The following is a 23,913-nucleotide window of genomic DNA, read 5'->3' on the forward strand; positions in this document are numbered from 1 at the left end:
CGCCTAGTCCTTCTAGTGCCACTACAATAGGCCTAGTCCTTCTAGTGCCAATACAATAGGCCTAGTCCTTCTAAATGGGGTAAGGCTTAGAGATTTACCAACAGATGCACCAAGTGAAAAATTCAATACTTTTTTTTTTGGACAACTTTTTTCAACAAAGTTAATACACAATATCATCAAGAAAACACTGTCTTAAAATGCTTCTGTAGTGGATATCATGCTGTGGATTTAGGGACACTTTGATAAACTTTTGTCCATTAACAATATTTGTCACTGCATTTACAAACACTACTTAAGGTTTAAGGAAGCCATACATTAATACTGTCCAAAGGCGTCAAAGACTTCTCTGGGCTCTGTCTCATCTGAGATGGACAGCTGTTGTTTCCGAAAATGTTGACTCGTCAGACCACAGAAACATATTTTTTGGTCTGACGAGTCAACAATTTTGGAAACAACAGCCGTCATGTCCTCTAGGGCAAAGAGGCAAAAGACCCTCCAAGCCGTTACCAGCATCAGGTCTAAAAGCCAAGCTTCAGTCATGGTATTGAGGTGCGCCAGTGCTGTGGCATGGGCAAACTGCATATCTGTAAGGGCACCATTAACACAGAAAAAATATGTTCATTTTGAAGCAACATATGTATGTTGACATCCAAATTCCATGGTTTTTTTTTTTTATATTCCTGTTTTTCCAGCAGGACAACACCAACATGCAGAGTATACATGCATGGCTGCTAAACACAGAGTACGGGTGCTAGACTGGCCTGCCAGCTCCAACAGAGAATGTGTGGTACATTATAAAGTGCAACATATGGCAATGAGGACCCCATACAATTGCACAGCTGAAGACCTGAATAATGGACGAATAGGTGAAACTCTCAACAGATAAACTTTAGCAACTGGTGTTTTCAGTGTCAAAATGCTTAACAAGTGTTAGCAACTGAAGTGGTGATGTTCCACATTGGTAAACAGTCAACTGTACCAACTTTTTTTGTTCATTATGTGACTTAATAGCTTTAAAACAAACTTATGTTTTGTGTGATTCTACAATAGAAAGTTTTAAATTTTTTGCTAACAGTAACTAACACTTGTCCCAAAATTGCCAAAAGATTTCGATTATAAGTTTTTGGGTAAATATGCTTTACCTTGTGTCAAATAAAGGCATATTCCTGTCGGATGTAATCCCGCCTTTTTATCCTTGGGCTTATTTCCTTTCTTGTGGTTTCTTGGATTTCTGCAGGCTTGAGGCTGGCAGTAATTATGTCCCGCATCTCAGTGGCTGGGTAATATATAAGGGTATAAAAGTATGAATACTGCAAGCACAACATCCACATAATAAACAGGGATGGGTGTGTTTATGATTTAATTGCGACTGAAATGAGGCCTAATATCCCATGTGCCATATTTACAATTGTTTTATTGAGCAGTTAAACTCAGCTTTGATGACATGTCAATGTACATTATGATAAACTTGTTTATTTTGCTACATTCATTTATGTCAGATAAAACAAAACTTGAGCCGTTTGACCACAATGATAATCACAATGTCTGGTGGGCCTTTGTGTGAGAGGGTATGTTATTTAAAATTTGTATTAAAAAAAAAATAATTTTGTAATGTTTAAAGTGTAAAATGTCATGCCATGTTTCTTTGTTTCATGGAATAATGCTACATTGTTGAGACAAAAATGAATGTTGTAGACATTTGTTTCTTTCTGGGAAATGCCTTTCTCACACTGTCCTTCACTTTCTCCCCACTCCGTCTTTCCAGCTCTGTGTTTTTGTGTGTTTGTGTTATTTTCAAGGGCATCCTACAGACAGTCTCTCACAAACCACAGTGGGTTGATTTTAGACTAGACAGGGTGGAGGTGGGTACGCGGAGGCCTGCCTGTAAAGCAAACAGCAAGTTGAAACTCTGTGAAGCCACTGGTTTATAGCCAAAACCATAGGAAAAATAAAACTTCAGCCAAATTTGGAATAAAAAGGGGCAATTTTTGTGGTGTAGAGGTAGACAGCAGTTTTAAAATATGTGTCTTAGGGCTCAGACTAACTGAGTCTGAGTCAGGGGAATGCAAGATATTTTGGGATTTCTAGTTTTATTAAAAGTTCCATATAGTATATTGCATCACACCATATTATCCTTATTCTTTTTAGAAAAAAAAAGTCTACTTGGCATGCAAAACCAACCCAGATGCTTTAGCATAAAATGAGGTTTAGGGTTTTTGTTATGCAACACCTAGTAAAAGCTAGGGCTTGAGATGACTACTCACTCACTCATTTATACCGCTTTATCCCTGCGGGGGGCCTGGAGCCTATCCCAGGAGACTTAGGGCACGAGGCGGGGTATACCCTGGACAGGGTGCCAATCCATCACAGGGCACACACACCCTCATTCACACACCACAGACAATTTGGGAACGTCTCTTTGGACTGTGGGAGGAAACCCTCATTCACACACCACAGACAATTTGGGAACGTCTCTTTGGACTGTGGGAGGAAACCAGAGTACCCCAGAGGAAACCCACCAAACACGTAGAGAACATGCAAACTCCATGCACACAGAGACAGAAATCGAGCCTGGCCGGGAATCAAACCCGGACCCTGGAGGTGCAAGGCGACAATGCTAACCACTACACCACCGTGCTGCTCTTATGATAACCAATTTAGCTATAAAAAAAAGCACTCTCAGATTGTGATAGAAGCCACTCATGCTTAAAAGCTGTTTATAGAAATGCTTATTTGTGTTGACAGGCCAAAAGCGAATTGTACAGGCAAATAATTTGTTGCCTTATAACATCTCTCCATAGTGTGGATTTGGCCTCAACTGCTCAGATGTATAATGAGATAAAATGTAAGTCGCTCTGGATAAGGGCATCTGCCAAATGCTTAAATGTAAATGTAATCACGGACACATTTACTGATCCAAGAAAGCCACTATTTACAGTGCCGTGTCCCATCCTGTTTTTTTTAAATGATCAAGATCATCAAACAAATATTACTCAAAGACAACCAACAAAACACAGTCAAATACAAAACACAGTTTTAAAATGATGATTTTATTTATTAAGAGAGAAAGCTGTCCAAACATGTCTGGCACTATGTGAAAAATTGTTTACGCCAAAAATTTATTACCAAGAACCAGTTAACCACCAACTGCAATCAAGCATTTACAACAACTGGCAATGAGTCTTTAAGATCGCTATGGAGGAATTTTGTCCCTCTCTTCTATGCAGAATTGTTCTACGCTGGAGGGTTTTTAATAATGAAAACCCTGTTTAAGGATCTTAATCAGATTTCAGTCCAGTCCCAAGCCTTTGTGTTCTTTTTGGTCAGCAGTGGCTTTCGCCTTAACTCTCCCATGGATGTAATTTTGGCCCAGTCTCTTTATTATTGTTGAATCATGAACACTGACCTTAACTGAGGTAAGTGAGGTCTGCAGTTCTTTAGATGTTGTTCTGGGTTCATTTAAGATCACCTGAATGTGTCATCGTTGTGCTTTTGGAGTAATTTTGGTAGGCCGGCCACCAAAATTACTCCAAGATTACTCCAAGAGTAATTTTTTTAGATCTTTTAGCATGTTTCACTTTGTGGGAAGGGGGTCTATTTAAATGATTTCTTGATTCAACATGTCTGGCAGTAATCATGCCTGTGTGTGGGTGGAATTTACCTCAGCTTTTCAAAAATCACAGTTCATTAAACATTTAGCAAGGGGTCATTTACTTTTTCAATTGGGGCCAGTAGGTCTGGACAGCTTTTTTTAGTCCCTTAATAAATTAAATCATGATTATGTAATCAATGTTTTTAACCAGGAAGAAGTTTATAAAAAGAAAATTATACCTAATAGTTCTCATATGAAGATGGTACAAGGATATATATAGACAGTGAAGTGTGACAAATATGCAAAAACAAATCATAAAAATCAGGAAGGGGACAAATACTTTTTCATGGCACTGTATGTGGAATGGTTTGCCATGTTTAGTTTCTCTATTGTGAGAAGTGCTACTTACGCCTAGACATCAAAACTTGGCACAGTCTAGAATCCAGTGCAGACTTGCACATGATAGACGTGATATACCATGACATGATAAAATAACGATCATAGATATAACAAACAAAGTACTTCTTGCACGTGGCTTTCACAGATGCACAGAACTGGGAACAGAGCTTATGTCCAAACTCCATTTAGCTTGAGGGTGGCATGTGCGAGAATACAATCGCCTGTTTTTTTCTCCCCCTCAATCTTCTATTGTACAGTACAGTCAGGACATTGAGATATAACATGTACACTCCATTTTTCATGTCATACTAGTCTCAGTTGTCCCTTTCAGATGCCACATCATTTAATGATTGTTGTAGATTTTGCTTGTGCTGGGTGGATCGGATGGATAAAAATATGAAAACAACTCCATAAAAAAGCACCATTTTCTGCACAGTGCCTGACCCAAGTTACTTTATAAAAGATACTGGCAGAATGCATTAAAGGGTTGACTGGGCTCTGTTAATTGCAGTCACGCTTAACATTTAAGTTGCACTACGAAACACAGAGAGCGACTCTATACACAGAATCTACAGTCAGTACAGTATACTTGATTATAATGAAATTATGAATGAGATTTAATGTTGAATAGAATACCTTTCGCACCCATAACTGTGACTGTTTTAGAGCCATGAGTGGACCTACAGTATGGAAACTATATTGGAGCAGTTTTAGGTTCAGTGTACAATGGGAACTATTGCACAGTATTTTACGACTTTTCTGGACTGGGTTCTTAGCTATATACACACACTGTATATAGAAATAATTATTGAAGACCAAGAACTTATTAATTATCTAATTTATTGCTTGTTCTTTCTACCAGCATTAGGGAACACAAAAGTATGAGCATAATTCAAGAGAAACCAGTACTTGGAATGAAATTTCCAGTGAATAAAGGCAACATTTACATTTACAGAAGACCTCATGTATGATGATGAGAATCCACAGCAAAACATTTAAATGTTGCAAACGTGATCTCCACATGTCTGCGCTATTGAATGAGTTCTTGGGAGGCCAGCTTTTCAGATGTACTGTAACAACATTCATTCAGTCTCCTTTTGTGAAAATCCATTCCAGGGAAAATCCATACTCAAATAGAATAGGTCCAGTGAACCTGTTTCAAAAGAAGCCATGCAAGCTCAAACACTGACTTAGCAAAGCTTGTATGTTTTTAATCATGAGCAGATCTTATTTTGCCTCACCCTTTGTCCCTTTTTTAATTTGACTATTGATTCGCTTTTATTTCAGAACTATTGTTCTTATTGTGCTCATCCCTATTTCTCTAGAAATTTCTTTCTGATTCTTACTGCTGATGAGTGCTTTGCATCATGTAGTCATGGCCTCTATATTTTTGCTTTCAAGGTTTTCTTCAAATGGTGGATTGCATTGCTTTCACCCCTGCTCTGTGGAGGTTGTTGGTGATGTCATTGACTGTTGCTTTTTTCATAGCTTTCACAATGTTTCCACCATCCTCCGCTGCTGTTTTCCTTGAGCAAACGGCTCCACATCTGGTTCTTACTACACCAGTGGTTTCCCCTTTTTAGGACATTGCAAATTGTTGTGTGGGCTCTGCCAATGCGTGTGCAATGGATCAGATCGATTTTTCTCTTCTGTCAGTTTTAAAGCTGCTTTCTTTTCTCCCAAGGATAGTTCTCTGTTTCTCATATTGGGGTCTCCTTTTTAACAAAAATTCCATCTTCACAGGCAAAACTCATGGCTTAAATCTTAAACCAAAACTATTTTGTGTTTGGATACTGTTTTACTAAAGTTGTGATTGAAACTTGTGCTCAATCTCAGATGTAATACTAGCATAGGATGTGGCAAGTAATGCATACGCTCTATTCTTCAAACCTTAAAATGGTCAGTCCAGGTAAGACTAGCATCCCATTTATTCCCAAGAGAATCTTCTGTGTCCAGACCTGCTTGAGTGGGAAGTTTCTTGGCCAATATCATAGACCAGCGATGATCAACAATATGAGCAATAGAACATACAAATACTAGGTTGTTCCTTCTCTCTAAAACCGTTCCTACTTTGGATGATTCATAGGCTGACTAAGCATGCATAATTTTCCTTCCTCTAACGAGCATGTTCTTAATGTTGGGGTTAAGATAAAGATGCAGATGGGTCACAGAAAAGATTTACATTCATAACTCATATTATGTAAGTACTGTAGATTAACTGTGGAATAATGTAAAATAAAATTAACATATCTCTAACCTAAAAAAAAACTGAACTATCCTATCCTAAATATTTATAATGGAAATCTTTTAAGCATGATCTACACCAAGTACATACTGCCATGTTAATTCAAATTATACTGGATGAGTGTGGTGCATGTGAATGTGCACAAAGTATTTTTTGTGGTTTTTACATAGAAAAATTATGACATCCATACTATATTTTGCAGCTTAATCCCATATTGTAAACAAAACATTACCTATAGCCTGCAGCCCTACTGTACTAGTGTATGGTATGGCTTTAGTAAAGATCCACATTTGGTGTAAACATGACACAGAAATTAACAATCCAAGTGGATAAGTGTACCGATCGTACACTAATATTTTTTTTTTTTACACTCATGCAAATATTATCTGAAAGGCAGTTTTTGACCTCACTAAACCAACAATCCAAATGTTTGATACAGTTTTCTAGCAATTCCTTGTACAGTATGCACCATAGTTTCATGCCCTGGTGTGCATCAGATCATCCATCAAATCATGGATAAGCCAAACTGGGACAAACCCAGGCCTGTCATTACACAACCCTGAAGCTTTTCCTGTAATGTTTGGCAAAGACGGGTACACACTGTCAGAGGAGAGACCTTGGTCCATACTTCCATGTAGAACATTTAAGCTCCTTTATACTCTTAGGCTTGTGCATGTGGAATTCTTTCTTGAGATCAAAATACGTTAAAAACTGGAGTTTTACACTGAAGTCAGTTTATACAATTTTGAAAATCTTTGGTCGTTTGCCTCGTCATGTTGTTGAAAGAATTCAACCTACATTTGGATATCTTGGAATACTGGTACTGTACATGGCAGAAAACATGGTATCTATGTTTACAAGAAGCCCTAAGTCACCCACAAACAGTCCTAAGACATAACTGATCATCTTTATATTTTACAAGTTTTTGTCATGATAGTGGTTTTATAATAAAAAAAAAAATAACAAAAAAAAGAGGCATAATAATTGGTCAACTACCCCAAAAACATTGAGTACCTCAGCTCATAAATACTGTAAATAGATGCTGCCATGGAAACCAAATGAAAACAATCTACAATACTTTTTTTTACTGTTGGTTCCTTTAATGGTTTCTTCCTTATGGTGTATCAATGAGGGTTTTTTGGTCATTATCACCTAAAAGATATTTTGGATCTAAACTAAAAATTTCTATGGTTGCTGTGTGTGTTTATATCAGTATTTAAACCTGCTATTTAACTGAATGAAACCATAAACTGAATGGAACTTTCCTGAAGTTTCCAGATTTTACATTCAAGGTAGGGACGAGACTGCAGAGACAATGGTTCAATTGTGTTTTTGAGTGTGTGGAGTGGGGAGTTTGCAGGTTCTTCATGTGCTTGGTCCAAATACATGCATATTAGTTACTATTTGGTGTTTCCAAATTGCCGGTAATGTGTGTATGTGTGTGTGCCCTTCAATAGATTGGCACCCTGTCCAGGTTATATACCACCTGGTGCCCCACCTAAGTCTCCAGGGATAGGCTTCAGGCCACTGCATCCCTGTACACAATAAGCAATATAGAAAATGAATGAATTAATAAATAAATGAATAAAGCTAGGTGGTTGACCAAGTAGAATTTTTGTTAAATACTAAATTCAATACAGGCAGCATGGTGGCGCAGTGGTTAGCACTGTGATCTCTGCACCTTCAGGGTTTGATTTCTGGCCAGGGTCTGTGTGTCGAATTTGCATGTTCTCCTGGTGCTTGGTTGGTTACCTTCAGGTACGCCGGTTTCCTCCCACAGTTCAAAGACATAGGCAGATTAGGCTATTTGGCGTTCCAAAATTGCCCATAGTGTGTGAATGAGTGTGTGCTTGTGTGCCTGCAATAGATTGGCGCGTCTCCAGGGATAGGATAGGATAGATAGATAGATAGATAGATAGATAGATAGATAGATAGTAGCAAGGATAGTAACGTAATAGACAATAAACTTTTTAAAATTAAATGTAGTGGCAATTACAGACTGTCAATCATGTGGTCAAATGGAAAAAATAACTGGGAGATGAAAACAGGAAATACTAAGAGAATTGTAGAGAATACCAAAAATGAAGAGTTATAGACATTGCAGTGCAAAAGTGAATGGTGCAAGACTGATGTAGTGCAAGTCAATAAAGACATATGATGCGTAGATGAATAAATAAATAAACATGACTATAAACAGTGAGTGTGTTATGAGGTAAAGCAAGATGTTTAACTGAGAAACTGCAGTGGTTGAGGGACCCTCTGACCAAGAAACCCAATCACCAAACCAGGCACTATAAAGAGGTGGCTATGACTAAGTAGTGGGATGGGTTTTTTTTTTTTTTTTTTTTGCGCAGCCCGATGGCGTCACTACTAGACGCAGCACGTGGGGCTTTGTGTGTTGCCCGCGTGTGTGTTCGCCCTTCTTCTGGAGGGAGCTGAGCCCGAGGGGACAGGGTAGTCGTCACTCCACCGAAAAGGTAAATTGAAACACCGCTAGACACAAAACAAATGTGTGTGTGTTTTTTTTTTTTTTGTATCGGATATTTCTCTATCTGCTTTTCTTCTTTCAGTGAGACCTAACATGTTTTTTCCTCATGGCATTTAGTCCAGTCTCGCGCTGTCTGTGAGCTTCTAACTTGTGCGGGATTTCTCAAATATTGATTCTGTTTATTTATTTAACAAATAAATAGCCGGTGGCTATAAAATTGAGCTATATAAAATTATATAGCTATATATTATTATAACTATAATTCGCCATTACACACACAAAAAAGCGCGCTTTAAAAAAAAAAAGTTTAAGTTAGTGGTTGTGTAAAATTAAACGCACCCACAGACATTACAAAAGTCAAAATCAATACCAGTTTGTGTACAGAGATATAATTATCTATTTTTTTTGTAAGTTTGAGGGGAAACAGACTACAGATAGAACACGTGGAAACAGGATGTTGCATGCGTGCGATCGTGTTCATGATCACGTCTGAATAAGAAAGCCAGCGATGTTTGAGACCGAGAACATTTGCCACCTTTATTTATTAGTGAAGCTGTTCTGTATCAGAGGACCTGCGCGGTCAGACTGGGCGCGAGTTCTCATTCCACCGTCACGTGCGAGAGTTCTGAAGTTTAGCTCGGTTTAAGGTTTAATGCTGTGTGAAGTTCATCTAATCAGACTGACCTTAATAATCACTTGTCATGGTTCATATCTAAATAGCAGCGATGATAGCCCTTAACAGTAGAAGTGGACTCACAAAGGACTGTGAGTATAAGCTGGTCCAAAGATCACCCGTCAAGGACACAGACAAAAAGGAGGAAATCTGTAAATATAGAACTAACAACCTAATCAGAAAACTATTGATTTTTTTTTTTAATGTAAGCAATCAGTGTTATCAAAACACACTCATTCTTTTCCACCAGGTAGAACAGTAAAATGGAACACAGCATGATGTTTGTCTTTGAAGTATGCTTTCAAAAATAACTAGATAAAAAAGTTTGTTTAGACAAACTTTAAGTTGGCTTGAGAAAGCCGGAGATGGAAGTTTAAAAGTGTGAAAAGTTTAAAATAGTTTAAGAAGTTAAAAAAGTTAAAACAGTTTAAGTTTAAAAGGTTTAAAAGACAGAAAGATAGATAGTGTCAGACAGATAGACAGTTACAGATATATAGATTGATAGATAGATAGATTCATGATTGAGTCTATAGATAGATAGAAATAGTCAGATTACAGATAGATAGATAGATAGATAGATAAATAGATTAAATTCAAATTCAAATTTTATTTGTCACATACACAAACATACACAGTACGAAATGTAGTAAAATGCATTATACGGCTGCCATTGACCCTAGAAGAGAATTAAAGTTTACAAATAAGAAATAAATATGAATAAAAGAAATACGATAGAAATTAAATAAAAAATTAAATTAAACTAGGAAAAATAGAAATAAAAATAAAAATAGAAATGTGCTAGGAAAAAAATAGAACTAAAAATAAAAATAGAAATAGAAATATGATGTGCAAAAATAGAAATCTACTGTACAAATTGAAATATACTGTGCTGTGTGTGCAAATATTAGTTAGTTAGAAATAGTCAGATGATAGATAGATAGATAGATAGATAGATAGATAGATTAGTTAAAATAGTCAGATGATAGATAGATTAGAAAAGTTAGATAAGTTTGAATAAGTTAAAATGTGTTAGAAATAGTACATAGAAGGGAAGTCTATAGATAGAAATAATCAGATTACAGATAGATAGATAGATAGATGAGTTTGAATGGGTTAGAAATAGTACATAGAAGAGAAGTTTGATTGAGTCTAATTGGCATTAGCAAGTCGGTGGTGTGGGGGATGGGTCGTGCATGCGCACGCACACTTTTCTGTGACAGACACAGAGAACCGCAAACTGTAATAATTAAGCTCTCAAACAAACGCTTCCCAACCGAGAACCGTAGGTCCGATCGCAAAAATTCTTTCACCGTGAGTGGCAGGATCCTCATCCTTGAATCCTCATGCCCGTAGAGTGTATTATATTGACGTGGTGACAGTGTAAAGACACCCTCCGATTCACACTCTGTGAATATGGCAGTTGACAGTGGCACGCATGGTGAAAAATCAAAATTTTCATCAAACTTAAACTGCTCTCGTGAAGCAACCGTGAAAGTTATCAAAACATGGACCCAATCCGTAAAAGTCCAAAGTCTTGTGACCCGTTTAAACTTTAAATGATGTTTCTACGACAAATTATGGCCGAACGGTAAGCTTTCAAAGTGACCCATGTTTTCACCCTTTTTCGGGCCATTTCCCATTGAAATGAATAGGGGAAAATGGGGTGGTTATTTGGGAATTTCGGGAAAACCGTGCGACGGATCCCTACCAAAAGTCATAGCACACCATTACCGAAAAAGGCGCACGGTTTGACACCTCACTCATGGCACTCGGGCAAAGTTAGTCTCAATGTTAAGTCTGTGGGGGGTTAATTGCCCCCGCAGGGCAGGGGCAATCAACCACCCACCCCTTAGAAGAGTCACGGCACCCCTTTTCCGAATAAGGCGCACGGTTTGACACCTCACTCATGGGACTCGGTCAAAGTTGTTCTCAGTGTTAAGTCTGTGGGTGGTTAATTAGGCGCACGGTTTGACACCTCATTTGTTGGTTTACGATGAACGGTGCGGGACCAGTTATAATTCGCTAAAATCCCCATTATAAGTCATTATAAGTCAAATTTTAGTCTCAGAATAATAATAAGTTTAAGTCGGATATCAGTAAGTTGGCTTTCTCAAGCCAACTTAACAAGTTTAAAAAAACTGACATTTCATTATCTCACTCCTTTATCTCAGTTTAACTTGCACTAATGTTTGAACTTGTATTAACGTGAAGGCTTCAGGATAAATCATATAAATTCAGACTTATTTCAGAATGTTGATCATAATTTTCTCATTTTGTTTTTCTAGTTCGGTCCAAACTTGTGTTAATTGGTCAGAATATTGAGATGAGTCAGTCTGAGAGTAATTTGAATAGTTGAGGTGTAAGGGAAATCTGAGTCAGACTTTATAAGCAGACTTACTCTTTGAGATAAGTCAGAAGTTTAAGAAGTCAATTTGAAATATGCCTAAATTGTGAGATTTAGTCAAGGTCTAAAATAATAACCTCCAATTTTGAAAAATGAAGTCGATCCACATAGTCCCCCATTTTAAAATGTTTAGCTTTACTACAGAAATAAACAGATTTACAGTATAGTGCAAAAATGGTTTAGATCTCCATAGTTAGATTTCCAGTTTGACAACTGTACAGTAGTGAATGTTTATGTAACTTATCAGTGAAAAGTATATTAAGGCATAAAGGTATAAATAATTGGGGGTGTGTGGCCAGGTTAACTGACCGCTGTAATGCAGGCATCATATCGCTAGCTGTCCGCTATGCATCACTTTAGCTATCTAGCTTATTAAAATTGTAACTTGCCACAAGAATTGTAGGACTTGACCCAGGACAATGTGTAAGTTATAAATGACTGAGTGCAATCAAATGCGTTTACGTATAAATTAACATTAGACACCTTAGCATTTTAGTTAAGCTAAAGCTAGGCTTTCGAATTTGTGGGTGATACCCGAGTTAGGTAGGTGTGTTCCACACAACAGCCAGGTGACGTTTGTCCCGCCCATTTGCCAATTTATGCATTAACTGTGGCGACGACCAGAGCCTAGTCAATTAGAATTTTGAGATATAATGTCCAACATTGACATGATCAATTGTTTATATAGTGCTTTAAGCCATGGCCATCATTACAAAAATTTTAATTTCAGATGTAAATGTACCACTTTATCAATTTATTCCTAATGTGCAGGCCAGAGGTTAAGGTGACATGGAAAAAGCTCAATGAGAAGTTAGAATTATAATTAATATGATGAATTACTTTCACTCTTTTACCTACCTCAGCAAGAACATCTACTTTCGCACACACTATCGATAGGGAATTGAAAACACTGAAGGATTTTCTCCTGTTGTGACACTTTCTGTACCTCTTTCTTAGATAAAATCTCGTTCCACAGAGTGCTAATGCAATGGCTGCATGGTATGGGTTTATATTGTTTATATTATATTATATATTTGTATTGTATATTCTAAACACTGTAATATATTGCATACACAGTGGTTCTGTCTTGCTCTGGCATAGTTTTTATCTTCTTCTCTTTAAAAGGGTAAAACTCTTTATACTGTGGTAAAACATTTGCATCCTGATGGGAGTGTCCCCCCTTCAGGATGCTAGTTTCACCATCTGGCTAATAGGCATAATGTGTATGAAAATTGATGTAAATAATTTACAATGGCATTCACAGTAACCAGATCTCAATCCAGTTGTACACGAGAGAAACGATTTTTGTTTGCTTATACCACTCCTTTTATAAAACACTTGTAGAGAGGATATTTTGAATGAATTAAAAGAATAATGAATTGTTCCTCCTTAACAGTTGCAGAGACTTCAAATCTGTGCCAAGGCACATAATACTGTCTTATGCTTGGCACGTTGCACCACGCCAGCCACATTGCACCAAGATACTATGTGATTTATTCTAAATAGCACAGGTTTCATGCAGTCTCCTTTTATACAGTGAGAACTGATATACTCTAGTATACTCAAAAAGGATAGTTAAAGCCTAATTTCATTTACTGGTATCAAGACCATTTAGCTGATTACCTATAGTGGCAGCTTGGATTTGTATTATGCAACAGAATGGGCCCAGATCCAGATATCACATCCAGATATCAAAGAATATAAATGTAATTTCAGAAAAAGCATGCCATTCAGAAGATATACCATTAGTTCTGCATGCAGCTTCATTAATGATAAATTACTCCATAATGGAAAAGCTCTGTGTATTTCATTATTTTTATTATGGTTTATTCAAGTTTAATAAAATATTTTCTGCTCACAGAAATATCTGGGGCAATACGATGGCGTAGTGTTAGCAATGTCGCCATGAACCAGGGTCCGCTTTCGATTCCTGCCTCTGGGTCTGTGTGCATGGAGTTTGCATGTTCTCCCCGTGCTTGGTGGATTTTTTTCCGGATACTCTGGTTTCCTCTGAGAGACTAAAGATGTATATATTGGGATTATTGGGATATAAATTGGCATTCCCAAAATTGCCCATAGCCAGCAATGGATTGGACGCCTTGTGCGTGCCTCAAGTCTCCTGGGAAAGACTCCAGGCCCCTCCCTCCACAACCTTGTATACAGGACATAGCAGTATAAACGATGAGTGAGTAAGCGAGAAATATCTGGCTGCTCTGAGTGCTTACTGATTTCAGACTGAGATGTGGATGGAGTAAATGGTATTGAGAGAATGTCTATAAAATGATTGACAGGACATCCATATAAACCTAATCACATGTTCTAAATTGTACCTGTAACCAAATGGATGTTCTCAGCCCATACAAATAAACTTGTGCTGAGGTTTAATGGTTTATATGATTCCTATGTTGTTGGAGCACTTTCCTTTGAAGGTGGTACAGTAACTACCAAGCAGGGAGGGAGAAGACGATCACATGCTTCCTTCAAGATACGTGATGGCAGCCAATACACTCAAATGAAATCGGACCCTCATCTTTTTTGCTTGTGTGAACTTGGGGACGTATATGGTTGGCTGATGTCACCATGTTTGACCTGTGAGTGTGGGTATGCCATCCCACGGCCAATCTGCTCTCTGGACTTCTGTCTACTTATACCTGTAGGTGTTGCCATCACCCAGTAGTCAAACTCACAAACTCCGGATGATTAAACAATTCTTTTTATTGTATTCTATTAGTGATTGGGGGGAGTATCGATTCAGTTATGTATCATAATTATTTTGTGTGGCAATTCGTGCATCAGCAAGATTAGAACTGAAGATTTTAAGTAATAAAGCACAAGTGTAATATGATATAGCTAATCATTTGTACCCCACTATTTATTTATTTATTTATTTTTAGGTAATTTGCTCGATTTTGGCTAACAGCAAGAGAAAACATGGGTGTTGCTCAAGAGTTTTGCTTCATTGCTTAGGGGAATGCTTTAATTTTAACCATGCTGTTCTGCCTTATGAAAGTCTTTAGAAAAGACATTGTGTTTTGTATTTAATGCTCTCAACATGTTCTCCAAGTACATATGGGGTGACAGTTTGCTTCATAACAACCTTGTTCTTGGCACTTAGAAGGAGTTCATGCTAAGTTGTTTTTTCATTCCGCACTGTTCTGCATCAGGAAAGTTTTAAACAGCAGAGAACACTCCAAGTTTAACCCTGCCGTGTTACTGGAGCTCTGTGTTAGGACTTCAGACTTTTTAGGAATGTATATATGAATTATAAATGATCACATTGGTTAAAAATAATTGCATAGTAAGTAGATAGAAGAAAGTAATGGTGTTTTAGTTGCCTTTAATAAAAAAAAAGATACCTGTGTGGGACATGAGAAAACTGAACTAGTTAATTATTGTCAAGTTTTTCATTAAAAAGTGCTTTTTTTTTTAAACATGTACTAGCTGTGGAATTTAATTGCACGCTCATAATTGCGTATTAAAACATTTACAGCGCCATTCATGAATTTTGAGAAGAACTAATGATTCTTCCAAGGTCGATTATTTTTATATTTTATATTATTTATTTTTTAAGTTTTAAAGTAGCATACCTTCTCGTCCAGTGGGCTGACTGTAATGAATCAAAGCCGATATGTTACTTCTAGCTCGGCCAAATACACCTGTGAAAAACCCATTCATTCAGTAGTTTTTATGTGATACGGCACAAAGTCAGACAAAAATTCCAAAAACCATCTTAATGTGCTCTATTCTCATCTTGCATTTCATCAGATTAATTTTTTCGTAAATATCTTTAATGAACAGACATTCCAACTTTACAGTTTTATTATACAGTATGTATAGATAACTCAAATTTCTCATGCTTGAGGTGTTGCCGGCTTTAACCCTAATAACTAACCCAATGTAGAAAAACAACAGATATCAATCTGGGAGGGTTTGGAAGATCACGCACTACCATAAAGCAGCAAAATGTATACAGTAGACATTTACTTCTATATCCTATTTATGCCTAAAGTCTTTCGAAATAGTCAGGTGAAATTTTATAAGCCCTTAATGCAGGTTATTTCATATTAATGCTACATATGCTTGATCACCATGCTGAAATAATATTTTTGTAAGCTGTGACCAAGATGCTTCTTTGGATTTTGCAGGTTCAGGAGGTTGCTGAGTTGAGGGAAGAGATAAAGGGTTATCTATTCCCTACCACGCTTTGTGGTGAAAAAGATAGCCTTGTTAGCATTTAAAGCAGGTCACTGAATGTACAAACACTGCAGCCAAGAGCTCAGCTGTTGATAGATTGTTACTGCTAATTGGGTCTGAATGCGTTTTTTTTCCTACGTAGTAGACTACAAACTGCCACCACGTTATCAGGACATCACTTTTCATATCAAACTTTTTAGCTGGAGGCTTCTTTCCAAAAAAAAAGGACATTATAGCTGTTAATAGCTATGTATCAAAGAGAAGCAGACTACAAACTGTGCGCTGTCAGAATATGGGCTTACGACAGTAAAAATCAGCTGAATGAAATGCCTAGAAACTCTAGAAGCAGTCTTGGACTTGAACCTAATACAAATATCAGCATCAGTGTACTCAAAGTTATTGATCACCATGTGAACAAATAACACGTTTTGGTTTCTCAGCTTGAACCACACAATAGGTTATTGAAATACAAAATAATAATATTAATACAAACCTGCAAACAAAATGTAACCTGAGATCTCTTCTGAAGCTATTCTTAGTGATAAATGGTCCTACCAGCATCACAGTATATGAGATGGGAATGTTGGAAGTTCTGATAGTTTCCTATGCTATTTTTAATCTGATGTCAAGCCACATGCGGTTGTGTCTCTAAATCATATTCCCTATCCCCACACACAGCAGTTGTGTTGCTGACCCCTGCTATCCTTACTTTATCATAAGCCTCATATTACTAGTTGCTTATTTGAGACTCCGCAACTCACCAGGCAGACTATTCCTGGTGCTTCTGAGAATAGGAAGTATTATTTTAGAAGATTAGAAAGTGGCAGTGACAATGGAGTTAATACTGTTTATTGAGAGCAATAAAACCTTTGACAAAAAAAATTCTACACTGTACACTTGTACAAATGTACTTAATTTAAACAAATTGACATTTACATCATGATAGTAGTATTATCATGAGGTAAATGTTATATTTATATACATATAAATTAGTAATATAATAGCACATATGGTGATGTATTGTAGTCAGCTGAGTGTCCAACAGGTATTATCTATATATGTAAGCATAATGTTCAAATTATTTTAAAAAGCTATTAAATTATTCACTTTAAGATTTCTAAAATAAGGAAAAGCTCCCTTTTTTTTCTCTAGACAGCACTTTTCTATTTGATTTAGTTATAATGTTTCTGAGAAGAAAATGGTACGATACTAACTGAAGCAGATTAAGGCCTTGATCCAGTGTGACGCACATGATGAGCTGCCCCAAAGTCATTTTTGGTCTTAACAAAATTGGCTGTATAATGCTCTGGTGAGAATATAGGCTACAGTCATTGGCCATGTGGCTTCATGCATCTGAGAGAAAACTATTTCAGCGTTTCAACGGTTTTTGTTTTCCAGTAGAAAAGAGAATTCCAAAGTAAAACCACAATTTTTTTCACCCACTAATTGTTCTTTCGTAAACAATCTGTAAACTGATTTACCATTGACTGGGCACATCCCAATTTTTTTCACTCGTCGCTCACCAAGGAATGGTTCACATCTGCAGCCTCCCCATGAGCCGGAATGCGAGGGGGTAGGACGGCTAAATATGGGGCTGCTGGTGATGCATCTCGGCTTAAGGCCTTGGACTCTCACCTCCTGGATAAAAGATAGCAAGAAGATCTGTTGAAGTATCGGGAGAAATCGGAGAGATGGTATGCTTGTATGCTCTTTGGGGCTTCAGGTGTTATTTCTGATCGGGTGCCACAGCTACTAGATCATTACACCGGATTTGCTGCCGTAGATGATTGGCCACTACGCCTTAATTCTGGCCTGTTGTCCGGCCTGCCACTGCCACGGCCTTAACCATACTATCCATGGTTTCAGCCATTAGATTCATATTTGCTTTACACGTTTGGCAAACAAAACTAAAGCATGCACAACAGTGAAAGAGGCAGGAATGAGGCAGAGAGCACTTTTTTTAGCATGTTTTTCCCCTTCCTTCAAACCTCACAGCAGCACACAAACATCTTTATGGTTCCAGATTTTGTCATAGGCCAATTGCAGTATTTCTCAGCAGAGTTTTGCGTAGCGCATCACTTACGGCTATGTGTCTAATGAAGAAATAATTAGTCTAAACAAAAAAAAAGAAAAAACATGGTATCATGCTGTATTTTTTAAACAAAAGTTTAACAGATGTTGCTATGTAATGTGTCTCAACTATTTCAGTGACTGAGAACCCCCAGCTCTGTTGATTTCTTGCCACTGAAGACCATACATTAAAATATGTATTGAAGACCATACATTAGAATACCACAAACACCATTATGTTTTCTTAAAACTTTGGAGTGTTTGCTCTGCAGTAGCTCTAGAACTGTGGTTGTATAATTAAGAAAAGGTATTTTAAAGTTTATATAATGTAAAATTGGAAATTTTTGTTTCCCTAGACAATGCTTGTTTTCATATGGGAACAATTGAAAATGTGAAAACATGATTTGCCATTGTAGTCCGTATGCCTGAAGGTTTGACATGTTATGCTTGAGATGTTTTTCTGAGTGATTTCCTGAGTTACTGTTACCTTTCTGTCAGCTTGAACCAGCTGAAGTGTCATCATTTGCCCCGCATTTAGAAGCATCAGAACTGCCACTCATTTAGTTTTTGTTCTTATTTCACTGTTCTGTGTAAACTCTACAGACCTTTGCGCATGAACACCCTCGAAGATTAGAACAGTTTACAGTAGTTGTAGACATACTAAAGCCAGCCTTTCTGGCACCAACAAACATGCAGCACTCAGAATGACTGATCAAATTTCTTCCTCATTCCCCAAAGGTGCTGTACTTTATCTATATTTTACGCACTGCTGCCACTCAATAGACCGATTAAATAGTTGCATGAATAAATATGTGTACAGGTGTTCCAGTAAAATCTTAACTGATAAATATAGTATAGGTTTAGTTGCATCTGTGTGGTTTCAGTTTACCCAAATTTATTTATTTACCACATTTTTTTCATCATTCTGATCCAACACCAATATCGTGCATTCCTTTGTACTTTGTTCTAAAGTTGACATTTGTAAATGTAGTCATGATTGTGCAGATCTAGTTTGCAGCTGCAATCGAGGCGCTTCAACGTTCATATTCCAACTGTTAAAGTGCATGGAGAAGACCCTTAACCTTTAACTGTTATCTTAATACTGTTCTGCAAAATGGATACAAAGGTCATTTTCGTAATGTTCCTGTTGCTGATTGAAACTTCTATATCTATACTATTTATCTATAATCTATAATGAGGACAAGTATAGAATTTGCTGTGTGTGGACCTTGATTGGATCTACCAGCCATATCATGTGAATTCACTTAGAGCTCATTTACTCTCAGATTAAATGTGCACATGCTTTTCAAAAGGAACCAGTGTTCAATTTTTTCCAAGTACTAATGCAGAGAGCCCTGGCACCCGGTCATCTTGCTTTAGTGCCATCTTTTATTTATTTTCTTGTTAATGCCAAAGACATGGGCTTCTCAAAGTCAGAACTCAACCTACACCTTTTATTAGAAGTGCAATCATTCAATGCAATAAAGTGTTTCCTTTTCTTTTTTTTGGGGGGCGTGGGGGTGTTCTACGTATCACTACATTTACATTTAGGCATTTGGCAGACGCTCTTATCCAGAGCGACTTACAAAAAGTGCTTCAGTGTTTACATCATTGGATACATACTTACACTGGGTTAACTAGGTTAATAACTAAGTGCCATTAGTCCATTAGTCTATCACTAGTTAGTGTAGCCTATCTGGAGATCGTCACAGAGGTCCTGGCCCGAGATTATAGGGTTAAACGTAACAGTTTCCTTCTTTGATGTCTTCGTGACGATGAAGAGCGTACTGTATGGTGTTTGATGCCACAGAGGTCAAGATCGTCACAGAGGTCAGAGGTTCATCGTCATCAGACGCCTATTTAAAATTCGCGACTATTCTCACAGAGTCACGTTCTGTCCTGCGGACACGGAGTAGCGAGATCAGTGAGAATATCTCGATCCAAATAGGAAAAGGACAGTGTCTCCGCGATCCAAATAGGAAAAGGACAGTGTCTCCGCGATCCAAATAGGAAAAGGTCAGTGTCTCATTTTGGCGACCACAGTTGTGTTTTGCGCCAGGGTTTAGTCAGCTGATTAAACGCAGACAGGGACATTTCTCAGACCGCGCTCCGGTGCATGTCACGGTCACGTGTCGCATATTTCGCGCGCTTAATTTTGCAGTTTTAAATACGGCGCAGCGACATGGACAAATACCGCACGCGCACCGCAGATCACCCGACAAGAATCAGTCAGTTTCCCTCTGTCTGTCCTCCTGGTGAAGTTCACTGTGTTTTTGTTCATGCTTGACGGATGGGGTTCACCCGAACACGACGTTTTTTTTTTTTTTTTTCCCCCGACGCGTTTTTTTTTGTGTACATCACCTTTTCGCGCCATTTCACTTTACGTTAAAACTAACTCATTTGATATTATAACGCATTTGAAATATTAATCAGTTTGTTCAGTCATGAAAACAAATATGCGTATTTTGCCATACAAATCAGTAAATTTTTCAATGTTAAGTTAGAGCATTCAACGCGGTGCCATTACTTTTGCACAAACCTGGAATGTATTTTAACTTTTTCTGACAATTTACTTTAAACCTATTTACTTTAAACAACTACTTGCTTTGGTTTAAGCACCTGATTGCAGTCAAGCAATGACATTTTTGTCTCATTCTGATTATTACCAATCGTTTCTGACCTTTGAACTTCAAAAGAAATCAGCTTCGGCCCTTTGAATACTAAGATAAAGAACCCCTGCTATAGACTGTATAAAAACAACTGCACTGAGTAGAAAGTTGCCAAAACTCACCTTGACAATGATCGCACAGGTTGTGGAGCCATGGACCCACAGCTGCATATGTCTTCTAAGACTAATTCGCTCTTGCCAGTTTTTAGTTTTTTTTAAGATTGGCGTAAGCAAGTGTAAATCGCGGTTTTGTGGACTAATTTACTTATTTACAATTTACTTGATTTTTGACTATTTACTGTAATGCGTAAAAATGCGTTTCTGTTGCACCCCCTGAGACTTATCATCCAATCACCAGTCATGGTGAAAACCATCCACCTCTGATTGAGCAGTTCATCTCTCATTTATAAATGTAAAAATATTTATCATGGAATCAGTGTGGTAATGCATGAATCACCACACAAAAGAATCATTATTCATAACTGAATTGCTGCCCAGTTGATCCCTTTGGCAAAAACCAAACAGATTTGTGGCCATCAGGATTCCAGCATGGCAATGCCCTTGCTGGTGCTAGTGAATGCTTGTATAGTGAACATTTTATCTCAGGTGTCCTATAACCATAAGTGTTAAACATATATGAGGTACTTGTTTAGCATTTTGTTAATTTAGAGTACATGCAGGGGTTAATCTGGACCGAGGCTGTCACTATTGTATGTTTTCATTAGCATTGTTAAGCTTTACATGGTATTCAGATAGCATTTGCTGTTTTTATTGTTAAATTTCTGTTTCCTTAAGGCATACATTAGGTAGAATTCTTTTTGCTTCCAGTTAGATTTTTTTAATAGCACAGGATTTTTCATGTTCTCTAAATAACTGAACATAGAACTTGAACTGGAAACCGATATCTTTAATAACGGAATGTAAACTACGCTGCAGTTCTTGGGAATGTTTGGGTTATAATAAATAATAGTTTTACATTGGATCTTGCCTGATGAGATGGCTGTTAATATAATGTATTATAAATCTGCCAGTGCATGGCTCTCAAAAGTGTTGTAAAGAACAGCTGGAGCATGATAAGAATCAGTAATATCTAATGACTAAAGTTCCTCAACAAACACCCTTATCCGGTCTTTTATCATGTCTTCAGTAAAATCAGTGGGGGTAAATTTATCCAGTGATTTTATTTGACTTGCGTTATTATATGTGGCCGACATGAGCGCCAGACAAAATGGCGAATGTTTTAATTGTGCATAAGAGCTCCTATTGAATGTTGATATCAGAGCAAGTACTGGTAAACAAGTATAGTTTTGGACTTGTACCCAGTGTTGCTATCAGTGCATGACTAATCCTGCCTAGAAATGGGCTATGTATTAAAATAATAGTTCCTCATAGCTCAAATAAATCTTATCATTTTGAATCATACACAGTCACATTTCATACAAACTTCCACAATTCTTTTGATTGTTAAAGCTGCTTTGCGAGAATAACAATTGTTAAAAGTGCAATACAAATAAAATTGAATTGAATAATATATACTACAGAGAAAAATTGTCTGTCTAAGTAGACAAGTCTGATTTGAGTCACGAGCACACAATTTTGCTCATGTGCTGTTAGTCATTCAGTGCTCTTTTTTAGGAGAAGCAACTAGAGAATTAAAATTGTTTTCTTAAACTTCCTAAGCAGACCAGCTTTCAGCATCATTGAGTAGATGTTCTGGATGTTGGCAGAAGACTTGATGCATCTGGTGAATTGAGCTGTGTTTTAAGAGCTCAGGGTAAATCTCTTTAATGGAGAAGTTGCTTAGATTTCTGACAGCTGTTTGGACCACGGTTGCATGTTTTTTGAGTTTTGTTTATATGCATTAAAGTTATTTGCTTGTTTTGTTGAGCCTGAGAATGTCCAACTTTGTTTAGATGATTTTTGTTGTCTTTCTGGGGCTACTTGAGGTCCTCAATAAACCTCAGTTTCCTCATCGGGGAAATATAGTACAGTATGTACATGTATACTGTATAGATGGATAGATTACGAGTAACTTAAATCCAGAGTCTAGTAAATGTATATAATGCATATGGTCATACGTTCTAATCCTGACATGCATGTGAGGTATTCCAGAAATCTGGGTTTGGGAGGAGTGAATTCGAGAGGCGGGGGAGAACTCTCTTCTGAGAACTTTGTGCATTCAACATAGTAAATGAGCTTTGTTCAGCAGTCGATGTGGTAGTTTGACACTGCTGTTGGAGACCAGAAGTAGACTGTAAGACTTATTAATTTGCTTGTAGGTTTGTTTTGCATTGCCTAATTCTTAATTTGTATGAATATTTACTGTAATGTTCTGCTTATGGGTCACGTTAATATAATAATACATCATTTGCATTTCAAATAATTGATCAAATTAATTAAAGGGATGTTCTTAAAGTACTTATCTTCTAACTGATTTCTGTTAAAGATTAACTACTAGGTCTTGATAATGCAAAATCTAGTACAGTCACAGGACGGAGCATGAAGAGTTCCTTGTGCACTTTGCTTTTCTCTGATAGCATGCATAATTTTACTAAATAGTTCAGACATGATAAGAAAAAAATTCATGTTTGATTTGTCACTGGTGCTCAAGCCTTTGTCCGTTTACAATGGCAAACCCTTTTGTTAGTTTTGGAATTTAGCTTGAATGATTGGTATTTTCACATTTATTACAAAGAAAACCCTCCAGATTCCTGAGCATGAAGGCTTTTTCTGTTTTAAAAGCCAGGACCCACTGATGGGAAATGAGTGATATTATTGTTTGATGAATTCCACTGCTTACTAAAACAAGAGTGTATTATTGCTTTTGAATAAGTGGTTTAGGAGGTTTCAGAGTGAATGCAAAAAAAAAAAAGATGGTTTTATTTGTTCACATACCAATCAGCCATAACATTAAAACGAAAAACATATTACAATGTCTTATGATTCACAGAAGGGATGTGGAGTAGGGCTAAAACTACTATTTTTAGAGATACAAGTGACTATTTTGATAGGAGGTGCAAAAATCTCTCAAAACAACTCTTATAAGATTGGCAAGCTTTTACATTTTATTATTTTCTTTCAGTTTTTTTTAAATTAGCTTTAGTTTGTTTTAGGCATGCAATACGGACAGTCCTCCAGCGGACAATGATGCTAACGATCAATATAGGCAATGAGGAGGAA

General features: G+C 37.2%; 1 protein-coding gene across 1 annotated transcript in view; it reads left to right on the forward strand.

Moving 5' to 3' along the window:
* The first annotated feature begins 8,606 nt into the window (after positions 1 to 8,606).
* The window catches only part of slc29a1a (solute carrier family 29 member 1a), a 29,484-nt gene continuing 14,177 nt past the window's right edge, over positions 8,607 to 23,913 (forward strand). Inside the window, exon 1 of the mRNA XM_053501929.1 lies at positions 8,607 to 8,713. The gene's annotated coding sequence lies outside the window, so the exon portion shown is untranslated. The remainder of the gene's footprint in view (positions 8,714 to 23,913) is intronic.

This window comes from Clarias gariepinus, chromosome 8 (assembly GCF_024256425.1).
Source record: "Clarias gariepinus isolate MV-2021 ecotype Netherlands chromosome 8, CGAR_prim_01v2, whole genome shotgun sequence".
In the NCBI taxonomy this organism is placed as follows: Eukaryota; Metazoa; Chordata; class Actinopteri; order Siluriformes; family Clariidae; genus Clarias; species Clarias gariepinus.